Raw genomic sequence first — 10093 nt, forward strand, 5'->3', positions numbered from 1 at the left:
TGCAGGACTTGAAGAGATACCTGTCCTCCACTCCAACACTTGTCGCACCTAAGCCGCAAGAGAAGTCGCTGCTGTATATAGCAACAACCAGTCAAGTGGTTAGTGCTGCGTTAGTGGCGGAGATAGAGGCAGATGATGAGCCAGCAACCACGGCAGATGCATCCAGCGACAAGCAGGGGGCTTCGCTGACAAGCTCTGGTCCTGACAAAGATGGATCTGCGCAGGAGCATGATAAGATGCAGAAGAGAATGGTGCAGCGTCCAGTTTACTTTGTCAGTTCCCTTCTGCAGGGGGCTAGATCAAGGTACTCTGGTGTGCAGAAGTTGCTTTTCGGCCTCCTCATGGCCTCGAGAAAGCTGCGCCATTACTTCCAAGCACATGAAATCACAGTCGTCACTCGCTTTCTGCTGAAGAGGATACTGCAAAATCCAGAAGCAACAGGCAGGATTGTCGAGTGGGCGCTGGAACTGTCAAGCTTTGGCCTCAAGTTTGAGAGCACTTCAACTATCCAAAGCAGAGCATTGGCAGAGTTCATAGCAGAGTGGACGCCAACCCCAGATGAAGAAATTCTAGAGATGAGCATCCCCGTCAAAGAGGCAAGCAGAGAGTGGTTGATATACTTTGATGGTGCCTTCTCGCTGCAAGGCGCTGGTGCGGGCGTGCTGCTTGTCGCACCCACTGGAGAGCACCTCAAATACGTAGTCCAGATGCACTTTCCCAAGGAGCAAGCAACCAACAATACTGCAGAATATGAAGGATTGCTTGCCGGTCTCAGAATCGTAGCAGACCTTGGGATCAAGAAGCTCATTGTCAGGGGTGACTCACAGCTTGTCATCCGCCAAGTGAACAAGAACTACCAGAGTCCATTGATGGAAGCATATGTTGATGAAGTGAGGAAGCTAGAAGAGCACTTTGACGGCCTACAGATGGAACATATCCCGAGAGCTCAGAATGACATTACTGATGGCCTGTCAAAGTGCGCCGCACTAAAGTTACCTGTGGAACCAGGGATCTTTGTGCTCAAGTTGACTCAACCATCCGTAACACCCTCAACTGGACAAAAGCAAGAAGAGGAAGTTGGTTTCTGGCGACTACTTTCCGGCAGAGCTCCCTAAAGCCGCCGCCAAGAAAGTCCCCAAGATCAACACCAAGAATGCTGAGGGGCAGTCTGCTCCGGCAAACCTTATGTTTGTTCCGTTGAAGCAGACGCTCCCGACAAGTTTTGCTCCAGCAAGCTTGCCGGGGAACATCAAGCTCCGGCAGGGCCGCAAGTCCTTGCCGTAGAAGCAGATGTTCCCGCAGCAGCAGATGTGCCTTTAGTCCTTGTTGTCGAGCCACAAGCTCCAGCATGGGCACAGCAGATTGTCCATTTTCTTCAAACAAGAGAACTTCCCTAAGAGCAAGAAGAAGCGGAAATAGTAGCCCGGCAGTCAAGTATGTACCAGTTTGTCGATAACATACTGTACAGAAGAAGACTCAACGGTGTGAAATTGAAGTGTATTTGCCGGGAAGATGGACAAAAGCTGTTGGCAGAGATACATGGAGGCATATGTGGCCACCACATAGGCGCAAGGGCACTTGCCGGCAAAGCTTTCCGGCAAGGCTTCTTTTGGCCGACAGCCCTCCAGGATGCAACTACACAAGTAACCAAGTGTGAAGCATGCCAGTTCCACTCCAAACAGATACACCAGCCAGCTCAAACTCTCCAGACGATCCCTTTATCCTGGCCATTTTCGGTCTGGGGGCTCGATATCCTCGGCCCTTTCCCCCGAGCTGTCGGGGGCTTTGAGTACTTGTACATCGCAATCGACAAGTTCACAAAGTGGCCGGAAGTGCAGCCAGTGAGGAAGGTGACAGCACAGTCAGCAGTCAAGTTCTTCAGGTCAATTGTTTGCCGTTTCGGGATCCCTAACAGGATCATCACCGACAGCGGCACGCAATTCACGAGCCGCACCTTCATGCAGTACGTCCAAGACCTTGGCGCCAAGGTCTGCTTCACTTCTGTTGCTCATCCGAGAAGCAACGGTCAAGCAGAGAGGGCAAATGCTGAAGTGCTGCGCGGGCTCAAGATCAGAACTTTCGACAGGCTGCGCAAGTGTGGAAGAAACTGGATCGAGGAGCTGCCGGTGGTTCTTTGGTTGATCAGAACGACGCCAAATCGAGCCACTGGCCAGACACCTTTCACTCTAGTCTACGGAGCAGAGGCAGTTCTCCCCACGGAACTCGTATACGGATCGCCTCGAGTGCTCGCTTATGATGAGTTTGAGCAAGAACAACTGCGACAAGACGATGCACTGCTCCTTGAGGAAGATCGTCTTCAGGCTGCTGTACGAGCTGCTCGATACCAGCAAGCTTTGCGCCGCTACCATAGCCGCAAAGTTAAGGCCAGAAGCTTCGAGGACGGTGACCTTGTTCTTCGGCGCGTTCAGTCCGCCAAGAATTCCAACAAGTTGACACCGAAGTGGGAAGGCCCTTATCAGGTGAGACGAGTCACAAGGCCCGGTGCTGTCCGCCTTGAGACCGAAGATGGCATTCCGGTGAGCAACTCCTGGAACATAGAACATCTTCGTAAGTTCTTCCCGTAGGGCGCGGTTGCCGGAACCCCGTTCCGGCAACCACCTTTTGTACAAGTCTTGCCGCTGTTGCATGTAATCCTTTGTACAAAGCCGGGCGCAGATCCCGTGCATAAAAAGAACCCCATGTGCTCCGCACAACTTGTCCATTTCATGCATTAGTTTCTTTCTCGCATGCGTTATCTGACACTTTGTGCAGCACCTACATCCGGTGAGCAGTAACGAGCCGAAGGGCTCCATATCATTATTTTCTCTTCTTTCTTCTTTTTCAACAAAGGAAAAGAAGGTTCCCTCGCACACAAGTTTGCCGGGGGGAAGGAGAATATTGTGGTATGGACCAGGCGTCGTTCAAGCAAAGTCTTGCCTTGCTGGGAAGCAAATGACAGAAAAGCTAAGTTGCCAAAGTTTGAGCAATCAGTTTTTAAATTTTTGAGTTATCTTCCTCGAACGACCCTGCTTTGTATGGAAAACCTGTGCGCGGAGGAACCAACTCGTGGCTAGTTGCGTCCTTACTTTGTTTCGAGTCCGCTCAACAGCTTAAGTGTGCTGCATCTAGTCGTGACAAGGTTTCTTGTCGGAAGCAGCGCCGCCAGCAGGCTGCTGAAGTTCCGCACTCAGCGCTCGCGGCTCGGGTGCCTGCGCCGACAAGTTCCCTAGAAGCGTAGGGTAAAAACATACAAAGGAAGGAATCTAGTAGAGGAAATAACATAGCAATTGATAACATAAATAAAGTTATATTACAAGATAACTTGTCGCAGCTCTAACAGAATGTTTTCATAACATGATTAGCAGCGGCAAGGGAAAAGAAGAAATGGACGGCCTAGTCTACGCGTCCGCCCTCGACCCTCTTGATCTTGCTCACCTTGTCCACAATGGGTGCGACAAGGGCCTTGAGTGCATCCAGATCGGCGTCAGGCGGCAAGGACCTGAGGACGTTGGTGAAGCTGAGGCCTGGATTGCGGAAGGCCACCTTCATCAACACCTTCTGGAGAACCCCGGCGCAGATTTTGCGCGACTCGTCGGCCAGCTGCTTCGGGATCCTCTCCCGGAGCCGCTGGAGTGTCGTCGCCACGCCCTTGAAGAACAGGCTGAGCTTGGCGCTGGGTTGGAGACTCTCGTCGGAAGGATACCCAAAGTACTCCATCCCCAGCTGCGCCAGCTCCTCGTTGATGACTGCGGCAATGTTCACCAGACCCTCGGTCCAGTGCTCCACAGTGTCTCTGAACGAGTTCTGGGTAACTGCAATGCTCTCCAGCAGCGTCGCGTCAGCCTTGACCTTCTCCGATAAGGTCTTCTCCCGCTCCTTGGCGGCCTCCAGCGTCTGCGTCAGTGTGGCCAGCTTCAGCTCCAGGTCTGCATTGGAATCCTTGGCGGCACTGAGCTCCTTGCCCCTCTCCGCGAGAAGACCTTGCAGCTCACCGTGGGCGGCAGCATCCTTCTCACGCTCACGCTTGAGTGCGGCAAGCTCCTCGCCGCTCTTCCCAATATTGGCCTCCAGCTGCGCCATCTTCTCCTCCAGCTCCTTCTTGGCGGCCTCTGCGATCGCGGCAGCGTCCTTTGCCTCCTTGAGCGCCCCGCCAAGCGCTTGCTCGCGCTCGGCGAGCTCTTCCTCGTAGCTATCGAGGTTGGCCTTCCGCTGCACTAGTTCACCTTCCCGTGCGGATTGCTTCTCGGCGGCCAGCCTTTGCTCCTCCTCAGCTTCGGCCTTCTCGAGAAGGAAGGCCTTGCGCTCCTCGTCGAGTCGCTCCCGCTCCTGCGCCAGGGACCGGAGAGCTTCTTGATTGTGGCCCCGGAGCTCCTCCGCGCGCTTTTCCATGTCAACTCCCGCCTTCGCGACAAGCGCTACCCGGGAAGCCAGCTTGGCTTGCCGGGCGCGGTAGAGTGACAGCAGCTTCCGCAGTAGCTGCTCCTCCTCAGGCTCGCCACTGCTGCTGGGCGCGTCGACCAACGACAATCCAGCAGAGGCGAGCACCTCCCCGTCGAAAGTTTCCCCCTCGACCGGCAACCTGGAGCTCGACGCCCAGGGTAGCTTGATGAAGATATTGTCGCCGGCCTTCAAGTAGGCGCCGGGCTGGGGCTCCTCGGAGCCCGGCTCCGCAGAAGCGGCAGAGGGATCGGCGGTCGGCGCAGCGCCTGGCGCTCCTGCGGCCTCAGGGTCATTAGTGCGATCGCCCGACCCCTCGCCGGCTTCTACAGCGGCAGCCTTGGCGGCCTCCTCGCCGGCGGCCTCGTCAGCACCGGCCCCTTCCTCGCCGGCGCCCTCTATCTCCATTGGTTCAGCCGCAGATGGGTCTGAAGAACGAAGAAGGGAGAAAAATCAGAAGAAGAAGAACCCAAGGGAAAGTTTCTGGGCAAGTGGATTACCTGTGCCAAGATCTGCAGTTGTGGCCTCGGTCGCCGCAGGATCAACGGTGCCGTCCCTTGCCGGAGAGTTCCCCCTTGCCGGAGAGCGCTCCCTTGCTGGGGACTCCTCCCTTGGCGGCGCAGTCGAAGCAGGTGGCACTTCGGGACCAGCTTCTGGGCGCTCCTGATGTGGCTGCTCTGCTCCTGCACAAATCAACAAGCAAGATATCAAACAAAGGAAAAAGCACTCATGCGCGCCCGACAGCAAAGAAAAAACTATGAACTCACGCTGGGGGCTGCTTTGAGGAGTGATTGCCGGGTCCGTCAAGGTGGTCTCGGACCCACCCCCTACTGACACGGTGGGGTCATCTTCGATGACGATCACTGCGGCCTTGGCCCTCTTCGTCGCTCTCTGGGCCAGCGTCCTGAAAAGAAAGGAGTCCAGATTGAAGCAAGTCAGATACAAGATAAAAACAACAAAATTGAAGAACTATAAGAGCACCAAAGAAGCTTACTCTTCTTCCTCCTCGTCGGAGCTGAGCGCGGAAAGATCGAAGTCTGGCTCCCCTCTGGTGTGGCGAGGCGGAGGAGTAGGATCCCTTGCCCGCTTGGCGGGGGCGGTGGCGGTGGCCCGGGAAGATCTCGCTCCAGTTGCCGCTGCTGCGTGAGGCGCTCCGCGGCAACATGACTTGCCGCGGTAGAGCGTGTCGCACGGCTTGGCGGCTGTTGAGCCGGCTGCCGCCCCGCTACGTCCGCGACCCTGCGAAGACGCCTTCTTGGCGGGGCAGGGGGCTCCGCCTGCGGCAAGCCTTCTGAGGGCTCGGGCTCTTCCTCGCCGGCCTCGCTCGGCTCGGCTTCAGAACCGGCAAGCTCTTCCTCGCCAATGAACTCCGCGCGCTCGGCAAGGTTTGCCGCCTCTGCGGCCTCCGCCTCCTCCACAGTGAAGCCAAACACGCCCGCGGCAGCTGCGGCCGCAACCTCTTCCGCCCTACTGGCAATGCGCTGCAGCTCCTCGTTGGTGGTGTCACGGGTGAGGCTCTTCTGCTCGTCAGCGTGGACCGGCACTTCTTCCAAGTTGTCAAAGAACGCTTGCACGACGTCATCCGCAGGCTCTTGCCAAGTTGGAACGATTCCGTGTGAATCACACAACGGCATCATGGCGCGGATCCGGTCAAGCGAAGAATTGTTGCACAGTGGAACTACGCCCCTCGGCAGCGTGAATGGATGCTGGGGGTCGCGTTTGAATAACTCCAAGAGCATTGCGTCCAGCTCCAAGACGGTGAAGTTGTAGTTGAGGCCCGGCCGCAGCCTCATGATTTTCGCCGAATTCTTGAATTCCCGGGCGGGCCTCCCCCTCTCTTGCAGGGGGGCAATGCGGCGGCGGAAGAAATCTGCCCCGACAGCACCTACAGTGAGCCCGGCAAGCCTGAGGCGAAGAATCCTAGTGGTGGCGATCTTCAGCCTCTCATCTTCCGGGGCCACGTTGCTCCAGTCATTGCCGCGCACTATTGGAGCTTGGCGCACGGAGGTGAAGGGCTGTGGATTCTCCTCAACGATCCAGCACCACTCCGCTCTTCACTCATCCCACTTGCTGCGGAGCTCACCCTCCAAGTACGCCTCCTTCTTGCTGACCCTCGAGATCCAGGCAATCCCTCCGGCAAGCGGCTCTCCTCTCTCTACCCGAGGTATGAAGAAGTGGCGGAAAAGGGCAACACTAGGGTGGACTCCGACAAAGTTTTCGCACAAATGTGCGAAAACTGCCATGGTCAGGACAGCGTTGGGGGTGAAGTCAAGGAGGCGGAAGCCATATGTGTTCATGATATCACAGAAGAACTTCGAGAAGGGCGGGCAGAGCCCGCAATAGAAGAATAGCGCGAAGAATGGGTACCCATTTGGAGCCAACTCCGAAGCAGCGGCCGGGAGTACCCTCGTGCGCAGATGCGCGCGCGTCTCCGTCGCCCAAAAGAGGTAGAAGTACTCCCTCAGCTCCTGCACGCCGAGCTGAGGGGAGAAAATCGCCCGCTCCTTCTGCAGCGCCGCGAGCCGCTGCGCCTCGGCCGACTTCACGCCCTTTCCCTTGTCGGCTTTCGGGGCCATGGCAGAGGTGGTGAGGGAGGTCAACGGCGTGGTGATGCTGATGGCAATGGGGGGCGGAGCGCTCCTCTCTCGGCTTCGAGAAGAAGGGGGGAGCGACAGAGGTTCGTGAAGATGAAGTAGCAGCAACCAGCGAGGGGGAACGAACTGCCCCTGTTTTCTCTGCTTATAAAGAGGGACGGGGCAGACGTTTCGCCCTTCCGAATAAACAACCACCCACGATCTCTCCCACGATGCCGCATTCAACGCGTGCCATTATGGGAGAGCGCGGTGGATACGGAGCGAGATTCGGTGTAGCCCAGTCCGCGTGTGCCCATGCCCTGTCTTGGGCCTGGCCCAACAGCGCTCGGTACCATGTTAATGAGTTCATTACAGTACCTTGAAGTGGTGATTTATTTTCTTATACTAACGGAGCTTACGAGTTTTCTGTTAAGTTTTGTGTTGTGAAGTTTTCAAGTTTTGGGTAAGGATTCGATGGACTATGGAATAAGGAGTGGCAAGGGCCTAAGATTAGGGATGCCCAAGGCAACCCAAGGTAATATTCAAGGATAGCCAAGAGCCTAAGCTTGGGGATGCCCCGGAAGGCATCCCCTCTTTCGTCTTTGTTCATCGGTAACTTTACTTGGAGCTATATTTTTATTCGCCACATGATATGTGTTTTGCTTGGAGCGTCAATTTATTTTTTTAGGATTTGATTTCTGTTATTTATAACAATGTTTTGCATCTTTTATTTTAATAAAGTGGCATTGATAGCCTTTACTATGCCTATTTTAGAAGTCCACATGTTGCTGTTTGAAAACAGAAAGTTTACCGCTGTTGCAATAATTCCCTAGAAAAGTAAGAATGTGATAAAATTTTGAAACCTTTTGCATATTAAGATCTGATAAATTTACTACAGTGGGAATTTTATTCCATAATTTTTGGAGCTAGGGAAGTATGGATGTTGCTGCATTCTTTACAGACTATCCTGTTTAGGCAGATTGCTGTTATGTTTGCATTGTTTGCATATGATTGCTTCTTTAATGATTCTATTTGAGGACAGGACTATTAAATATGCAGAGGCATTTATTATGCAATGTTGAATAATAATTTTAGTGATTTGCTACAGTAGAGTATGTAAGGTTTTGGCAATGGTTTATACTAACTTATCTCACGAGTCCTTGTTGAGTTTTGTGTGGATGAAGCTTTTGAGATTTAGGGAGACCATGATACGAGAGGAATTAAGGAGACACAAAAGCTCAAGCTTGGGGATGCCCAAGGCACCCCAAGATAATATTTCAAGAAGTCTCAAGCATCTAAGCTTGGGGATGCCCCGGTTGGCATCCCACCTTTCTTCTTCAACAACTATCGGTTAGTACCGGTTGATCCTAAGTTTTTGCTTCTTCACATGGTGTTTGCTATTCTTAGATGTCATTTTATTTTGCTTTGCTTGCTGTTTGAATAAATTATCAAGATCTGAAATTATTAAATGTTAGAGAGTCTTCACATAGTTGCATAATTATTCGACTACTCATTGATCTTCACTTATATCTTTGGGAGCAGTTTGTTGTTGCTCTAGTGCTTCACTTATATCTTTTTAGAGCACGGTGGTGGTTTAATTTTATAGAAATAGATGAAATCTCGTGCTTCACTTATATTATTTTGAGAGTCTTTTAGAACAGCATGGTAATTTTCTTTGGTTATGAAACTAGTCCTAATATGATGAGCATCCAAGAGGGATATAATAAAAACTTTCATATGAATTGCATTGAATACTAAGAGAAGTTTGATACTTGATAATTGTTTTGAGATATGGAGATGGTGATATTAGACTCAATCTAGTTGAGTAGTTGTGAATTTGAGAAATACTTGTGTTGAAGTTTGTGATTCCCGTAGCATGCACGTATGGTGAACCGTTATGTGATGAAGTCGGAGCATGATTTATTTATTGATTGTCTTCCTTATGAGTGGCGGTCGGGGACGAGCGATGGTCTTTTCCTACCAATCTATCCCCCTAGGAGCATGCGCATAGTACTTTGTTTCTATAACTAATAGATTTTTACAATAAGTATGTGAGTTATTTATGACTAATGTTGAGTCCATGGATTATACGCACTCTCACCCTTCCACCATTGCTAGCCTCTCTAGTACCGCGCAACTTTCGCCGGTATCATAAACCCACCATATACCTTCCTCAAAATAGCCACCATGCCTACATGTTATGGCATTTCCATAGCCATTCCGAGATATATTGCCATGCAAATTTCCACCATTCCGTTTATTATGACACGCCCTGTAACATCCCAAATTTTCAATTTGGAATGGTATACATTAGATCATCATGCATATCATATTTTCTTGCATTTTGGTCGATCCGAGAAATTTCACGCAACTCAAGGACCCTCGGAGAGAGTTGGAGATTTCGTTATTTTCATATTTGAGAGTTTTCTCGAATTTGAAAAGAGGATCATTTGATTTATTTATTCCATCTTCAATTAGTTTTCCTATATCAAATATGAGAGAGGGAAATAATATGACTTTTCCCAAAATTTAGGAAAAATGAAGATCTAATGAATAAATCAAATTTTGGTTTTCGGTTTTTGTTTGCTTTTTATTTGGATAGGGAAAAATGCGCGTTTTCAAAAATTGCATTCTAGGTCCGGAGTAAAGTTCATTTTGTTCGACTCATTTTTAGGAGTCGGGGAAAATTTACTTTAGTAATTTTGGAGTTCGTTTAGTTTAGTTTTCTTTTGTTTTTCTGCGCGTGAATCCAGTTTAAAAAAAACGAGGGACCAAGGCCAGCCGGCCGCCTCCCCAGCCAGCGCGCGCGCCAGGCGCAGCGCCAGGCCGCCGCCTCCCTCGCTCTAGGCCGAGTCCCAGAGGGACTCTAGGCCGGTTAGCCCCCCCTTTCCTTGTTTTGTTTTCCCTCTTTTGCTTGCCCCCTACCCCAAGTAATCCCCCCCACCTATATAAATACACCCCAAACCCCCCCTCTCCTCACATCAATCCCAAGCCCCTCTCCTCCTTAGTCGCGCCCCACCCCGCACCCCTCACCTGCCGCCGCCGCCCTATAGCCGCTGCCGCCGCCCTATAGCCGCCGTCGC

This window comes from Triticum aestivum, chromosome 2A, assembly GCF_018294505.1.
Source record: "Triticum aestivum cultivar Chinese Spring chromosome 2A, IWGSC CS RefSeq v2.1, whole genome shotgun sequence".
Classification (NCBI taxonomy): Eukaryota; Viridiplantae; Streptophyta; class Magnoliopsida; order Poales; family Poaceae; genus Triticum; species Triticum aestivum.